Source organism: Vicugna pacos, chromosome 8, assembly GCF_048564905.1.
Source record: "Vicugna pacos chromosome 8, VicPac4, whole genome shotgun sequence".
Lineage (NCBI taxonomy): Eukaryota > Metazoa > Chordata > Mammalia > Artiodactyla > Camelidae > Vicugna > Vicugna pacos.
Genome location: NC_132994.1, coordinates 36,994,637 through 37,012,525, shown reverse-complemented (window position 1 = coordinate 37,012,525; position 17,889 = coordinate 36,994,637). Strand labels below are relative to the sequence as shown.

Here is a 17,889-nt window from a genome sequence, read left to right as displayed (position 1 = left end):
AGCTCTGCTAATCCTCAGGAATAATAAATGAAGAGCCAGTTAGGAGTGTACAGAAGCACAGCAGATGCTGGAATCCATCACTTTTTAGAGGCTGGGGCTGGTTCAAGGGTCACTGATCAAAACTAACTGAACATCCATGAAGTCCCAGATCAGAGAGTCACATCCCAAGAGTCAGGGAGCAAACAGAGCCTTGACCTGAGCAGGTAGCTGAGGTCCAAATATTGTAGAAGAGTCAGGAAGACCCCACCATCCGGCTTAAGGCCTAGCCAACCATGACAAGTAGTGCAATGAAAATAAAAACAAAAGGTAACAATGACATGCAAGAAAAGCAAGCAGCTATTAAAATTCAGAGTTGGAAGGAACCTTGGATATCCTTTAATTCAGTTTTTAGTCATGTATTGCTTAGTGGAAAAACTCTTTCTTCAAACAAAGCCTTACTAGGAACAGAGAACCATAGCTCCTGAAACAGCATGAGAGCAAAACAAAGCTGGTGTCTTTTAATTAACAGTCTGTCCCCACATAGTCACAACCTGGTGTTTTGAGGAAAGGCAAACCTCTTGCCCAGCCTCAAGACCAGTGCCTCTCTCTTGTGCTGTAAATAAATTACCATCTTTCTGTGGAAATTGGGAAGAACTGATGTAAGCTTCAGGAAAAATGTATTCTATGACTAGAAAATACTTAATGAAACATTTTGTACATTAGAAATAATTGAGATATGTGGCAGCTATCAATGTCATCTTCTCCACAACAAATCATCTGTTGTTGCGAAGCCTGGAAAAATGATTCTAAGCCCTTTACCTTTTTTGCTTTTCTGGCTGGTATGGTATTAAGCTTTGTCAGTAGAGGGCAGTAGAGAGAGAGGCATGTGGGGAACACAGGGCTTTTCTTCCTTGTGGTACACTTTTTTCCCATGGCCTCCCCCATGGAGTTTTCTCCAGTGTCAAGTGCTTACAGGGTGCAGTTTTCACGCTGTTTTCTATAGTTCAGGAAGTGACAGTGTAGCTGGAAGCACCTGACAAATTTGGACTGTGTCCCAGTGTTCTTCACTGCTACCCATACCTCACTTTAGTTCTGGTTGGTGCACAGGGAGCCCTGGGAGTCTGGCCAGTCAGCAAGCTGAATGTTTTATGTGACTCCATATAGCTTATAAGTGAGATAATGCTTGAATAAAATCTAGTACCTTGCAATAACCTAGATGATTATATTTTTCTCATAATACACATTTTTATGTCTCAGGTGATATGATGTGACTATATTACAAAGCAGGAACATTGATAATGAATCAGAAAACCACAATATGGGATGTGGCAAGGTCAACAAAATAAATACAAAGGTAGTAGCAGCTAGTAAGAGACTGGGACTTGCAATATCACATAAAAGGAATTTAAGAACTGTTATTCTTGTAATAGCCTATTAATCTTGCTTTCAAAATACTTACTTGCTATAATTGCATTATAAAATATTGATGAAGATATGCCTTCAGTTAAGGCAGTCTAAATAAGGGCAAGAAATTCTAGAAACTTGGAATTATTGGTATAGTAAACCTAATTCAGTGTTTAGATAACGTGATGCTATTATCTTGAGATAATCTGTTACTAGGCATAGTTTGAAAAAGTATAGCTCAATAAAATTTATTAAATTAAATTTTAAAAAGAAAATACCCTTTTTTTACTTAATTGAAGTATAGTCGGTTTATAATGTGTTAGTTTCTAGTGTACAGCGTAGTGATTCAGTTATACATATATATTCCTTCCCATATTCTTTTTCATTATAGGCCATAATGAATTGAATATAGGATTTTGATGTTGATCTATTTTATATATAGTAGTTGGTATCTCTATTAAATGTCTCTTTCAGTTTTTTTTTTCAGGCTATTGGGAGTTTAGGATTTGTAGATACTATCACCTATCATTTATTTCCTAGGAGTAGTTGCTAATGTAAATAATGTTCCATCAATTGATGAACTTTACATTTATTGGCAAAAGCCATAAAAACTTGAGAAGTTTGAGAAGGTTTATAAATGAATTCACTTATTGAGTAATTTTGTGTCAACATGTTTTAAAAATTACTAACTTGACTTTTAAGCCTTAAAAGATACACTTTCTGTTCCATATCTTGGATTCCCTTACAGTGGGACATGCCATTTCATTTATTTATTTTATTTTACTTTTGTGTCTTGACTTGTTGTAAGGCTGAAACCCAAAATCTCAGCTGGTGTGGGCAGTAGATGGCCACTGGAACTGAGATTAGCCACTCCGAAAATATATTTGGGTCCTACTGAGTACAAAAGCTGGTCTCAAATCCCTTCAGGACCACTGGAAAACCAAGAAAGACATCAGCCCTCTTTTTTTCCCAGGGCCCCAGACTGACAAAATAGGGCTTTGAAAATACTGTAATTAGGTTTCTTTCAGAAGGTTTACTAGCTCAGACCTTTCACTTTCTTTGGAAATGGTCTTAATTAGGGGATTTAATTTTGCAAGTATCAGAAGTGTTCTAGCTTATTTATAATATTACATAGATACGTGATTTTTGTAATTATCAATGTTATATTGTTAAGTTTTTCATACTGTTAATATTAGACAATGACAATTAACCTGCTCCCAGGATGTAAGTATTCACCTCTGGTATAGGTAAAAGGAAAAAATCTTCAATGTGAATATGAAATTATAGTAATTTATATTAATACTTAGTATCTCAGATCGTTGGCATTTTCAGAGTCAAGAAATCATTACTTTCTCCCCAAATCAGTTTTGCCTATTAATTCCAAACCATTTTAGAAATTACTAGACTGTCCATTTGTTCAGCAAATAAGATCATTATAGTTCTTCATTTGACAGATGAAATGTGAAAGAACTTCCAAAATCTTAACTTAAAAATAAAAATTTAAGGAGACAATTTTAAGATTTTTATTTTATGACCATTGTTAAATAGAAACTCCAAAACTTGTAACTGTAAAGAACTGTTAGCTGTTTTTCGTAGTGGTTGTTTTATTTGTGTAGTTCCATGTATACATATGTATGTGTGTTTGCGTATATATAATACATATGTATACACACACACACACATAATTGAAGTACTTATAGTATTTTGGTAATAAAACAGACAAATAGCACCAAATTTTAAATAAGTTTTGGTAAATAGTACTTTGCAATTGAATTTTGGCTATCTTATCCATACTTGCCTCATCTTATTTTCTCATTTAATGTCACAACAATCCTCTCATAAATGCATTATTATCAGGCCCATTTTATACACAATGAAGCATAGATACAAGATGTCAAGCATCCATCAAGATGGAAGGTATGAAATAGAGCTTGTATTTTGAGTCACATTTTCTGAGCTGTGTGACATTTGTAATTCACTTTGCTTTTTCTTTCCTCATCAGCAAAATAAGGTAATGAGCATTTCTTACTTACACAGTAAGTGAAAGAGCATGTAAGTTAATAGGCCTATAAAAGTATCTATCCCATGATAGATGGCCAGTAAACATGAATTTCCTATTCCTTGCCCAAGGTAGCAGAAATAATAAAAGCCAGATCAAGACTCAAACCCAAATTTCTTGATCCAAGACCAAATACTGTTTTCCACATGGTTGACTCAGCCTCCATTCATGTATTTAGCTAAATCGAAATGCATGTGACATTCAATCAGAGCCTATCAGACCAAGGACAGGGCAGCAGTGATTTGCCGTAGGTCTGTATGATTAGAGGTCATCTGTGCAAGATGCTGAACATGAGACAAGGCTGTCAGGGCTTGACCCCTGGAACATAGAAAGCTGATTGCATCTTTACCTGTTTTCCTATTTTGCTTCTTGATGGTATATTGGCCCTTTTTGGACACACATGCTTTTTGTAAATACTCTGCATCCATAGATTCCAGGGGAATGGAGTACCTGTTGAGCATTTTCTCATAGGGATATGCTATAAGCATGGCCACTGTTTGGCAGCCACTGTACTAGGGCAACAAGAGAGGTTTTTGCCCGAGAGGATCTACCAGTGTTAGTGGAGAAGATGAAAACAAATGTCCACTGTGACAAATAGTATGAGGGTGATGTACAGAGACAGTATGAGAGCCTACAATAGGTTATTTGGATCAGAAAGGTCAAGAGAGGCCTCCGGAAGGGATTCAAGCTTGAATTGATATCTGAAGTAGGAATAACCCTGTTGAAAAGAGGAAGGAAGCACATTCTAATATACTGAACAGGAGGAACGTGGTTAAGTGTGAGGGACGGGAAGAGTTAGAGTGGCTAGAACAGGAAGAATGAAGGACTGCTCGGCGGAAAATGAAGGTCACAGGAATAAAAGGGTCAAACTGTTCAGTACCTGTAGCCTGTGTAAAAAGGAGAGAATGTTAACATTTGGTTGTTAACTTTGGCTTTAATAAGAAAAACAGATATTGAAGAGGGATGGATATGGAAACCTGGGATCATGGGAGGGGGAGACAGAAATAAGGGAACAGAGATGAGAAATTTCAGAAGTTGGTAATGGAACAGATACAGGGCAGGAAGGGAGACGGAACTGTCAAGGATGAGCACTAGATTTCTGACCAGTGCAGCTCAGGGGAACTCTCAATAATTGATCTACCATCAGCTTAACAGCACAGTATAGGCAGTGTGCAATGTCTGAGTCCATTAGCACCTCACTCCAAGGTGACAAGTCCCCTGTCGACTCTCAAAGGGACACTTGAAATTTAACCCACTAAATCACATGCCGTATTTTCATCATTAAAAGCACAGAATGTATATCTCCCCACGTCCCCATTGTCCTCTACAGCACCTCTGTATAAATTAGAAGGTGCCCCCTGTAGGTGGATGCAGGCCCACAAGGGTTTCACCCCTCACTCCCTTGACCACACACCTGTACACAATCCACAACTGTTCAACTCTAGCACCAGTGCCCTCCCCAAGCCTTGACCTAGGATCTACCCTTCCTCCACATTCCATACCCTTCCCACATGTCCCCAGGAACTGACAAATACTATTGTGGGCAATCTTTTCCTCTGTATCTTTGTTTTTAATTTAAAATGTAGCTCACCCTGCGAGGACACCATTTTCATGGAGCCCTTCCAAGGTGGCCAGTTATTTTTTCTCTTATCCACATACTGGAGAGACGGGACTCCCATAACCATGGTCAGATCATTACTCTTTCCTGCTCTTTAGATAAAAAGCCTAACTCCTTGGAGGTTTGTGCATTATACCATAGTGAACAAGCACTCGGGCTCTGAAGTCCTCCTCTCTGCTTTCAGATCTAAACTCTGCCCTCATTAGCCCTGAGACCTTTGTCAAGTTATTGGACCTCTCTGTGCCTCGATGTCTTCATTGTATAATGGAAAAACAGTATTACTTAACTCATGGGGTTACTGAGAATATCAATGAAATAATATATAAATCACTTAAAATAGTGTTTCAGGTATTGTTATTCATGTATTATGAGTTGATATTATCATTTGCTATACCATTGTATTTCTTGTTGCTGTTCACAAACAAGAAATTTCCCAATTCACTGGACACCTTGTCATCTGAACCACAGTCCATCATCATACTGGCTGACTTCGGTGCCCACATGACAAGCACTCAAAAAGCACTAATTCATTCTCCAAAAGCACTATCTTTGACCAAAGCCTCCATTTAACTTTTTTGTTCAATTGTTTTGGTGTTTTCTGACCACATGGGGAGCTTCTCTACAGTGACTCCTAAATTCCTTATCAAGCTAACAGTCCTCTCCTGTTTCCACTTCTGTAGTGTGTCAGGCTTAGATTTCAGCGAACATTATTTCCCAAACCTTCTTACTTTTACCCTGAAGTTCCTTGACCATCTGTCTTTTTTTCAGAGCCATGTGACAAACATAGTCCTTTATCAACCCAATAACTCTCTTTTTCTGTGTCATAGGAAACAGGGAAAAAATGATTCCATTAACATTCATGATCATCAAATAGATCCTCAACAACGCACCTGACTTTCCACAACATGATTTCAGAATCATCCCACCTGACTCCTTCCACGCAGCTTTCCTTTCAGTAATATGTAGGCTGCTAGGCTGTTGTATTAGGAAATCATCTGGCTTATATGCTTAGCCCTAAGTTTCATTGATTCCCTGATGATCAAATGGGCAGATATATTGGTAAAGAGAGTTAAGAGTTAATAACTGAAAATCTCTTCACACATGTTAGTGGTGGCTTTATTACCCTTGCTGGTTTGCATTTAAGGGATGATGAGGCCTTTTACTGGGACAGGGAATACTGAGTAAGAGCGAGTTTGGAAGCAGAGGGAGGAAATCTTAAATCCTGAATAAATTCTACAAGTAGATTATAGTTCTATTCCTCACAGTTAGTGATCTTGCATCTCTACAATTTATTTAGATAAATGACAAAATACCAAAGACTATTTTGACAGATGCATTGACAATAGCTGGAGCAGACTCCCTGATCTTTACTTTTACCAGTCAGAGCGAAAGGATCTTCAACCACAGCTTAGATTGGAAAAGAACATATTTCATTTTCACTAAATATTAATGTTATGATTGGTCTGTGTTCTAATCTGTTTTGACAGTAACTAGGCAGTTATTTTTTCTTAGATATGTGTGAACATAATATTAATGACAAATACATTCATGACAGTTGAACACCAGTCCCCTTCAAAGATACTCAGAGTGCACAATACAGTTAGCCTCTGAAGAGGTGAGAGAAAGCACTATTGATAACATTTAAAATACAAGGAAATTTAAGCATAAAAACTTGACTTATCCACAGATGCATGAAAAGCAACTAGTGGACTCCCAGGCACCTCTGTAAAGTCTTTTTCCCCAAATCACCCCTCCCTTTGCTGAAACTTCCATTGAAGACAATGAAATCTGGCTTCACTTTACGTATCTTTTTTTTTTTTGACTTCTATTAAATGCACGAAGGGATATCCTATTATTGAGTAAGAAGTAACTACCACTTTGTTCTTGATTATCACTCTCCTACAGAAGAGGAGACATTTCTATTTTTAGGCAGTAAAAAAAAAAATCATTACTTATTGAGCACATATTATGAAAGGTCCATCAGCTCTTCATGTTTTTCATACATTGTCTTTAAATACTTCCCCAAAATACCCATCAGGTGCTTCACCCACTCAACATAAGTATCAAACATAGACAGCATCTGTAGACCAAAGTTTTGAGAGGTAGTTAGGTAGTCTCTTATCTGACGATTTCAGAAAACTGCTTATCAGAACACCAACACTGTGCAGTGTATTCATTTCATACAAGAGGTCAAGGGATGGCCAGTGCTTTGACTGCTTCTTATTTTCTTGCTGTACCATTTTTGCAATGGCTGCTTCCTGAAATCACTTGTTTACTAAGGAAAAAGGAAAAAGAAGGGAAAGGCCTTGGCAGACAGTGGGCAGAACCTGGCTATTTGTAGCTACAAGAGACACTGGGAATTTGATGCTCTGCTTTTATGTGAGAGGCAGGTGAAGGGGAGTGGAAGAAATAGTAAATGAGAAAACACAGTTTCTGCTTCAGAGTCTCTCCACCACCTCTGCCTAATTCCATCCTGCCTGGTCAAATTGAACAGACAGCCAATGATTCAGAGAGAAAATCAGGGAGATGCTTTGGGAATACAACCTCGAAAGCTTTCTTAAATTAGTTCTCCTTAAGTAATGCCTGAATAAACTCTCTGATTCCCAGAGTCATAAATTGAATTTTTTTTCATAAAATAGACACCCACAGTCACTGAAGGAATTAATAAAAGAGCTATACAAGCTGCATTATAAAGCAAAGCTCTATCCTGGAGCAGCCGGGATACCCTCAACATGGGGTATATGAAGTAGCTGCTTCTGCTGCCCTTATCACACTCAGCTTGCCCAGCAGGTCTGTGTAACAGTACAGGGACCTGTTGGTAGCAAGGTCAGCAAGACATCCTTGTGAGGATATGTGTAGTCACAGTTTTTAAATGACTTACTCCTTTCCACTCAGGCTCAGCCTGCTTCTAGGAAAAAGACTGAGGTCAGAATCATCTAGCATGCTTAGAATAATACCAAACAAAGTTTGTAGCACTTATCATGTGACCTTGAGCAAGATATTAAATCTTTCTGAACTGTGCTCGTATCATCTATAACCAAGGTCTTTATAAATATACAAAGAAGAGGCAATGAATGTCACATGAAACAGGATCTGTCACTGTACCTGTAAGGAATTATTAGCAATGCATTATTTCCTTGCCAGAGAATTCTTCAGAAAGCTTAGTTAAAAGTTCTGAATGTGTGAGAATGGAAAGCCACTCACCAATGAAATTTCTCATCCTCTTGAAGCTAAACAATTATCAAAACAACTACTATTATTGTTGTTATTATTTTTGCAATTTCTGTGATTTCTTGGGTCCACTCTTAGAATATTAGATACTGTGTTCCTCCTAAGAAACCCACTTTACAGATGGAGAAACTACGACTTGTAGGGTCAAGTCATGAGCCCAAGATGACCTTACTTTACTAGGACCCTGGATTCATATACCCATTTTTTTAATTGAATTCAAATGCTTTCCTAGTGCCTAGTATAGTAGGTAGTCAATAAGAGGATGTGAAATCACTATCTTTTATGTCTGTGAACTGTGTGTCTCCATAACTGGAATATGAGCTCCTTGACAGCATCCAACCTGTGAGTCTGGTTCACTGCTGTATCTGTACAGCCTGGGACAGTGTTCTCAGTGAATGAATGATGGAGTGGATGCCTTAAAATTAGAATCAGTATGCTTACAGGAGGCCTTTCTTCTGGTGTTCTGGAAAAATCTTTGAAACATTCTTCATAGAATTGGTGTTTATAATCAATATGATGCTATAGTTGCTGCTTTAGACATTAACAAAGTATTTAGACTACAACAAAGAATTAAAGACTATAAAACTAATTATATACATAATGAACAAATATGTAAAATATTTCAATTTGTGCACAGAATAAAAAGGTTAGAAGGGACTTTTCCAAAGGCAGCAAAGGCTTGGAGGAAAGACTTCTCATACTAGGAGCATCAGTGAAGGTAGAAGATGGCCAGACAGTAAACTGGAGGAAAGAACACTCAGGCTTGTGTGCCCAGTGGCTAGCTGCAAGCTTGTAATGAAAGACAAAATTTGAAATGCTGCTTACAGTCAGATGTTGGAGTTATGTGGATTCTAGGCCAAGAAGACTGAATTTTACTTTAAGAAATTTTGGAGGGTTTTGGGGAGAAGAGGGAGATAGTACTTTTGGTTAGACTTAACTTTTTCAAGACATTTAATAAGGAGATAGCAAATGGCAATTGTAATAATGGATCTGAAACTCAAAAGATCTGCACAGAAGAAAGAAAAGCGCACATCATCTGTATATAAGTGAATGTGATGCCCTAGGGGGGCAGGTTAGAGTTGGAAAAGTAGAAGCCTACCTAGAACTGAGCCTTGGGGGCCACAAAAGCTAATGGCCAAGTGGAGCAAGGATCAAAGGAGACCAGTTAAGAGACTTAATGCAGGCAAGTTCCGATGAAGAGCTGATCTGGCATGATGACAGTAGAACTGGAAAGAAAAGGAAAATCAAACACTATTTATTTTTAAATACAATTGAAAATTGTCTAGTATGTGAATGACCAGGTTGTGTCTATGCCAGTGATTTCCAAAGCAGACTGCCCATGGCCATTACCTGGGCGTGCCTTTAGTGATGCTAATTCCTAACCTTAACTTTTCCCCAGTATTGCCTCTCCAAATCTGATTCAGTAGGTTTGTGATGGGATCAAGGAGCTAGTAATTTTACAGAGCTCTACAGCTGATACCAATAACCAGCCAGGGTGAGAACTGCTGGTCTAAGTAGTCCATTTCAACACCATTCCAGCCCAGTGATCTAAGTGACCTAAACTGAAGTTAGTATTACTGCGTGAGGATGTTCAGGTTGCCATGCTGGCAGGTCACTTGAAGAAGGTTCCTCTACTAGCTGTGTTCCTTTTCCAGTCTCAGTGTGCCTTATATTTACAGTGTTTTCCTTTACCTTCCAAATAAATTATTTTCATTCAGTCTTTTACTCAGGGTCTTCTTCTGGAAAGCCCAAACTAAGACATCTGGTTTTGAAGTGCAGAAATAGTGTTTGGGGGCCTGGGGTGTGAGAAGAGCATTGGACATCACAAGCTAGAGGCTGGTGGGAGTAGATACAGTGATGGGGCAACAGAGCTACTGTAATTAACAGCCAGGATGACCCACCACTAATGACCACTGTTGGCAGAGCTTCAAGCAGATACTTGCAAGTATACATTTGAATCTCACCACTGCCAGTTTCACTACATGCATACACATAGGCACACACACGGAGACACACTTGCAATCCCAAAGCTTTCTAGAAGGAGTAACTGGAGAATGGAAAACCAAGGAAAGACTGGATTTTTGTTAATCAGGCGACTTCATTTTTTGTGTAGTATCTCAGTAAATGCAATATGCTTTTTCTCCCCATTGTTAAGATCTGAAAATTACATGTTACATATATAAAAGATATATGCATATGGTCAGAAATCAACATAAAATATGCTAAAGTGAACACAGATTTGTTATGTTGATTTCATTCTTCATTCAAAATTTCATGACCATAAAATGACAATAAAATTGGACCTAAAGATGACTAAGTCCACAGTTCTTTAGATAGTAGGGGGAAATATAATGTCTGCTGTTTACATTTGAGAAATGATAGCAACTTTTTGAAATCAAACAAGCATAGATCTGGGTCAAGCAGACATAGTGACTCTGGGGACTGAGTGAATTTTCTCTCCTCTTCCTTAAACACAGCCCAGTGCGACATGAGCTCCAGTGGTTACAAATGCTCAAGTCTGGTCTCTTGGGCCTGAAGGAGGGGGTAATGTGTCTCTTGGGTAGGGATCTCCCACAGAGCTCGCTTCATGAGCATCAACCAGGACCCACAGAGTGTGCAGCTGCTCCGGAATGCTCCAGGTTATGGTGCACACTGGCTGCTGCAAGAACACAGTTATCTATTGGAGGGAAGAAGTCCAAGGAAGAGTCCGTTGGAAGCTAGCAGGAAGGAAGCCAGAGCCAAGCAAGAGATGCAGCTTTAAAATGATAAATATACATTTCTCTCCTTCACAGTGTGAAAGGCTCTGATCCATTGACTCTGTGACTACAGCATCCTGAGTATCATCTTTTGGGAGTAGTGATACTACCGACAGTACAAGAGACCAAGGTATAGTGATGATACAGATTTCCAGCTGCACCTGCATCAAATAAAAGGCAAATGAGCTTTTGTTATATTCACCAGTTTTTCCAGAATTATGCTCTCCTCCAGTAAGACCTGCTTTTACTGTTGAAAGAAAAGTTGTGTTGATATAGGCAATTACAGGCAGGTCTTCATTATCAGAAATGTAAGAAAAATTTATGCTACTAGAATACTTTACTTAGATAAATTTGTAGATACTTCTAACGTTGAACATAGAAGCTCTAACAGTAAAATGTTTGCTTTTATATGAAATAAACAGTTTCAATTGTTTATTTTAATTTGTGTTCCTGTGCTAATTTCCCCAAACAATGTTTTAATGAGAATCTTTTTTAGATAGTTCCTAAAGACTTTCTACAAAACAAAGTACAAGCAAAATGTGTTATCCCTCAGCATCTGGAAGTCTCAGTAAACTACAGCTTGGCTGGAGGCAAGAAAATGACCCTGGACATGAGAAGGCCCAGCCTGTTGTCACTGTAGCACTTGATACAAAAATGGCCTCATTTTTACAGTTCCACTCTTCACCTGTAAACCAGGAATAGTCATTTCTAAAGTTTGTTTCCGCATTCAGAGATACGATTTAGAGAATTAGTTTTTATCAGTAACCTCTATTTTCCATCACTAATATCAAAGTATGCATGAATTCCAACTGTAAGAATGAAATAACAAACAGCACTATATATGGTACACATGCTGTTAATAGTATTATATTCATGTAGTTAGATTACCCTTTTTTTAAGTTTTTTTTTAAATTATTTTTATGAGGGGAGGTAATTAGGTTTATTTGTTTTTTTAGAGGAGGTACTGGAGATTAAACCCAGGATCTCATGCATGCTTAGCAGGCACTCTACCTCTGAGCCATACCCTTTAAAAAAAAAAAAATAGAAGTATTTTCGGACTCAAGACTGATGAATCCATGTGTGTGTTTCATCACTATATTATTTCCAAGGTATCTGTAACACAAGACACAGACGTTCCCTTCTGGTGCGGGCACAGCAACAACAGTGCAGCCTCTTTTAATCCATTTTCTGCCACGGGCATTACACTTTTTAAAAGGTGGCCTTTCTGTAGAAAATGAGATTCAAATTTGTCAATCTGGGTCACAGTTTAAGGGATGGATAGGGGCTGAATATTACTAGGCTGGTTTGAATACTCTACATTAACATTCGTCTAAAGAATGTTTATTGAATTGTAGCTTGCTACTTAATCCTCCCAGAATCTGAGATTCTTGTGTAAAACATCTCTTCCTAATAGCTGTTTCTGAATAATCATGGGTGAAAAAGAAGTTGAACACTTTCTTTGATCTCCCAACCCCCAAGGACATTATTTATCGCTTTGCAGTCTAGATGATTAAATGGTCTGGATGCTCAGAGTAAATTCATTTTCATCGATGTCCACCTCCACCTATTTTGGAAAATAATGATATTCAAAGAGATTGAGTATTAGAGCAGTAATTCAATTCAGGCCTGCCTTAAGATCCATACAGTAATAGGTTTTCTGCGTGTTTGATGGAGTAATTTCAGAGAGGATTTGATCAGACATTTCAATTATTCTTCCTTTCCTGTTATACTTTTCCTAATACCACGGAAAGTGGCTTACAGTAAAACAGATCTCAAAAGATAATATTTCTGCTCAAATATATGTCCCCCCCAATTTTTTTAATCATTCCTGCACTTTAAATATTCATTACTTCCTCATTGTACATTGTTCAAGTCCAAATCAAACTTCAGAAAATAGTCTATTATTTCCTTAAAATGAAGACTGCCCCATTATATACTGTATTTCAGTATTTTGTGGAATACTTTTAAAAGTCAAAAAATGATAATACTTTAGTTATATTGCCATGTATCAAAAATAAGAGTAGGATTTATTTCAGCCTGAAATAATATTCAACTTATTTTCAATGCTTTCCATTAGTACCTCCTGATATTGATGGTGAGAAACAAAGTGAGCAGAATTCATAGTATGAAACCATCTCTAAGAAATTATTTTGATGTCTTATTTTAAAAATAATTCATTATAGTTCTACCAAAAACACACTTCACAAAAGCAATGTGAATAGTGTGCCAAGAGGTCTAAATGAAATAAATATTAAAAAGTATATATAATGCAAGTGAAGCATCAGATAATTGCAAATACATAAAGTAAACATTCAAAGCAAACATTTGAGTATCAAAAATGCCCACAGTTTAATTATTTTTTTCAATGCAAATATTTGGAATGATTTAGATTATCATTCTAAATTGAGTAGATTTTACAGTTAATATTTAGACGTTTGGCAGGAGAATTGTAAAAACTTTGGGGGCAAAAATACGAGCTCAAGTTTAGAACCATACTAGTTTTAAAACTGTAGATATCAAAATTATAGTCCGTTTTGGAAGCAGAAAAAAGGAATACTATTGAATTTTGCTTTTAGGTTAGAAGACATGTTAAGAAACATGTGCAGGAAAATTGAAATAAAGAAGTCAAAATATCCTTATTTGTTCTGTCCAAATTTGATTTTTTAAAAACTTATGTTTTTCATCTGGCTACTAATATCATATGGTCATAGCTTTCAATTAATATTATTATAGGTAATTACCCTATGAGTTTTCACCACTTGTTCTGTGTACGTGCATTAATCAGTAACTCATCACTAGAAAATAAGCTAATAAGTAAATAAATGTAAGGTTACTGCAAACCTTGTTATGAAGTTTATTACTATTAACTAAACCTGAAAAATAAAATACTGATAATGAAACAAAAATGTCATCTTTCTGTAGTCTGAAATGTTCCAATCAGTATTTTATTTCAGGTTAACCAATATGTACATATTAACCAGTTTTGATTAGAAGCTGAATCATAGTTTTGTTCCTATTTTTATTGCAAAATCAATAGAGATATTCAAGGAGTACTTCCCTAAATAATTACCTGCAGGTAACTGTGGAAGACATATTCACAAAGATGCTTTGCTGGTTTTTGTTTTCTTTTTTGGCCATGATTTAGCTTCCTATTCTTTTGCTTTCTGTACTATAAGAAAAAAATACATATATTTGTCCTAAATCAGGAATTCTAAGTTCCCAAATCAAGTCTATTATTCAGGACCAACATCACTGGGAAGTGAGAAATGTTATTTTAGACTCAGGAAATTCTCTCTGAACCACACCCCCAATTTACAATTGAGTCAAGTTATACCCAGATCACAGGCCGACTTAGGTGTGTGGTAGAGGAGGTAACAGAGGGAAGGCATGAAGGGCAGGCGTCCCGCCAGGCGACTTGCTAGAGCCACTTGACCCCTCCTTTCCTCTCAATCCCATTCACAGTGTAGTACCACCCTCACCTTCCTTCACTTTTAGAAGCTTTGAGTAGATGTGTGAGGCTGAGAATGTAACTGCTTCTCCCTCCCATCTCCTTCCCTCTCCTTCCTCCAGTCCTCCACCACCACACCCCTACCCCAGCCTGCCCCAATCCCATGTGCCTAACACAATATAAAAACTCTTCTGGACTGGCTTTGAGGGGGCGACGGCTTATTTTTTAAGGTCCCACAAAGATTCGATCAGGTCTTGCTGTGATGTAGTCAAGGCCCCACGATTTGGGTGGGAAAGATGCAGTCCATGTCAACGAGCCTCCTATCTCTAGTGGGCTACTGGAAACATGCATAAAAGTACACTGATGCTTAGTTTACGGGGTGCAAGGTTTTGAGCTGAAGAGTTAGTGGGGCCACATGTTTCATTAGGAAAGCTCGTCCTGCGTGGTTTCCTGTTTACTAGCCTGGGTTTACATGCAGCAGAACACAAGCAAATGTAGCATCTTAATATGATTGAATAGGACTTTATGTATTTACCACCTAGGGGTGCAACAACAAAACATACACTTACATTATTTTATACCTACTCCCCAACACACACATACACACATGCCATCCTGACCTCAAATATGGCATCCATTAAATAAAAGTAGTATCGGCCAGCTACTTCATCTGCCATTCACTAATTAAATGAAGGAGGAGGATATTTGCTGTGGGAACAGTGGATTAAGGGACATGTGTGCATCTGATGTCTTCTGACTTTACGTCATCAAATCATTCATCTAAAAGAAACATGAACAAGCTTGGAAATCAAGATTTATTAGCAACTTCTGTAGACTTCATTGTGATTCATCAGGTTTGAATTTCCTGGGAAGGTATCATACCAGAGTTGCTTTAGGCCTTTTACTTACAGTATTCACGTGATTATTGTTCGCCTCTTGAGGGATTCCTGCTGTCACATGGGTCATTTCACAGTTTGTAGGATCCAAGTGTAGCCTTCCCTTGGCTGGTACATTTTCCTCTAATCATCTGCTTCCTTTTAAAATGGACTTTATCTGTATCTCTGCCTAACTGCTTTGGTGAAAGGCCTCTCCAAGCTCCCTCTGTGTCTGGGTACTGAGTAACGGTGTGCTGGATGTGTCTTACAACTCAATTTAAATTAATTTTCATTAAGGCCAGGTCTTTAAAATATCAAGGCAGTTAAAGCAATTAAGCGATGCTATTTGATAGCCATGTCTCAGCGTCTTGATTTTCAGATGATAAGATAAAAATCTACCTGTTTGGGCTATTGCCTTTGCAAAAATGTAAAACCATCTGATACTCATTTCAACAGCATATAAATCATGGCAACATACATAAATCAAAGCAATGTGTTCAATTTCAGACACCAAGAGAGATAAGCCAATCTTAAAAGATCCAACTAAATGAGGGAAACAGATGTCAGCGACTTTGCATTTCTGTTTTTTGCTCCGTAAGAATGTTAATTTCTCCTCTTGGTCATAAAGTCCTAAGAAAGCAAAAGGCTGCATGTCATACCTTGTCACATTAAGTGCCCCATCACCTGGCATTAAAGCAAAAAGAAGCAGCACTAAAATGGGAACAATACAGGCTGAGTGATCAGAAATGTTACATTTCAGAGCCTCATTTGTATAAGATGCCTAAGAATATGGACCTACTTCATGTGGGTTTCTTCTGAGAACTATTGAATTGAGTGCTTTAGAAAACAAAGTATAAACATGCTGCTTTTAAATTAGCTACATATGTTACCATGCTGAAAGGTCCAAGGGTATTCAACTTGAGATAGCAGTAATAGTATGCTGAACAAAACACTAGAGTATAAATCAGGGGATGTGGGTTCTAATCTTTGCTTTTCCACTAAATTAACCATGTTCCTCTAACAAGTCACATAACACCTCTCTTCCATTTCTTTAGCTCTTAAATTAGGATAATAATACATCTGCCAGCTAATTAGGATGGATGTTGTGAGAATCAAACAAGGTAAGTATTTAAAAGTGTTTTGAGAAAGTTATATATATATATATATATATATATATTTTTTTTTAATATGAAATTCATTCTGTGGTCACCAACAACTGTATAATCGATAATGTATTTACTCATTTTTTTCACTAAACAACTAATGTATTTATCCCTGTTGTGTTGCAAGCATAACAAATAATTTAAAATAATAATTGAGGTTCTTACAATCTACTGAGGAAGACAGACAGGCACACAGTAATTGTGTTCTAGTTCAATAATAGTCTGATGTAAAGCCCCAGATGTCTATGAGAACATGGATACAGGATTCATGATGTGCCCTCATCAAAGAGGAGGCATGTAAGAAGTTTTGGAAAGATGAGCAGGGGTCCATCACAGGAAAGTCAGAGCTTGCTTCACGTATAGAAAGGATAATATCTAAAAGTGAAAGCTAAGAATGAAGGCCTTTTGGAGAACTTGAAGAATTTCAAGTGCAGATGGGACACAGACTGAAAACTGAAAAGTGCAGTTGGTTTGGGGAAGAGGATGAACACTGAACATGTTAAATTTGGGGTCCCATGGGCCAGCCAGGTGGATGTGTGGTCTGGAGCTAGGGGGACATCTGAGTAAAACATAAGTTCCCTCCATGCACCTGCAGTAGTTGACATCAGAGCGGGTGCAGCAGTCCACAGAGTGTGCACTGACATGCCCAGCATATTTGTCGCAGAGGGCAGTTTTTTTCAACTTTTTATTTTGAAATAATTACAGATTCAAAGGAAAAGAAAAGAGAAGTCCTATGGAGCCTTCACCCAGTTTCTCCTGATGGTTATGTTTTATATTAACTATGGGAAGAATATCAAAACCAGGTAATTGACATTGGCACAATGAATGTACATAGTTCTAAGTCAATTCATGCCATGTGTGCATTAGTGTGACCACCTCCAGAACCAAGATACAGAACTATCCCATCACCATGAGATCTGCTTTGTGCTTCCACTTGACAGAGACACCATCCTCTCCTTCATCAGTAGGTTAATCAACCAACAAGCATTTGCATCCCATGGAATGGAGTCAAGCCTAGCACAGACTACTCTGCAAGGAGGCCAAGTTGGAGTAGTATGTTGAGATTTCTTTCTAAGAGATGAAACTAATGGTCCATTGTGAGGATCTATCATGAGTGACCCATCATAGACCTCTTAAGTGAGAATACAAATCAAAAAACTTGACAGGGAAGAAATTTAAAGCCAAAAATTTAGGTTGACCTTGTAAAGAAAAAGAATAAAACTCACTCACACACTTGTGCATTCACTCAAAGCACATTTATAGTTTCTCATTTCAACAATTCTCAGGAGAGACTGTGTGAAAGAGCATTCAATTAAACCCTATCAGCTCTCTTACCAGGCCTGGTATCACTAAATT

General features: G+C 37.7%; 1 long non-coding RNA gene across 1 annotated transcript in view; it reads left to right on the top strand.

Annotated features, from left to right (window-relative positions):
• The window catches only part of LOC116281549 (uncharacterized), a 489,842-nt gene extending 478,354 nt beyond the window's left edge, over nt 1-11,488 (top strand). The window contains exon 4 of the long non-coding RNA XR_012074938.1: nt 11,084-11,488. This is a non-coding gene — a long non-coding RNA (uncharacterized lncRNA). The remainder of the gene's footprint in view (nt 1-11,083) is intronic.
• The last annotated feature ends 6,401 nt before the right edge of the window (nt 11,489-17,889 follow it).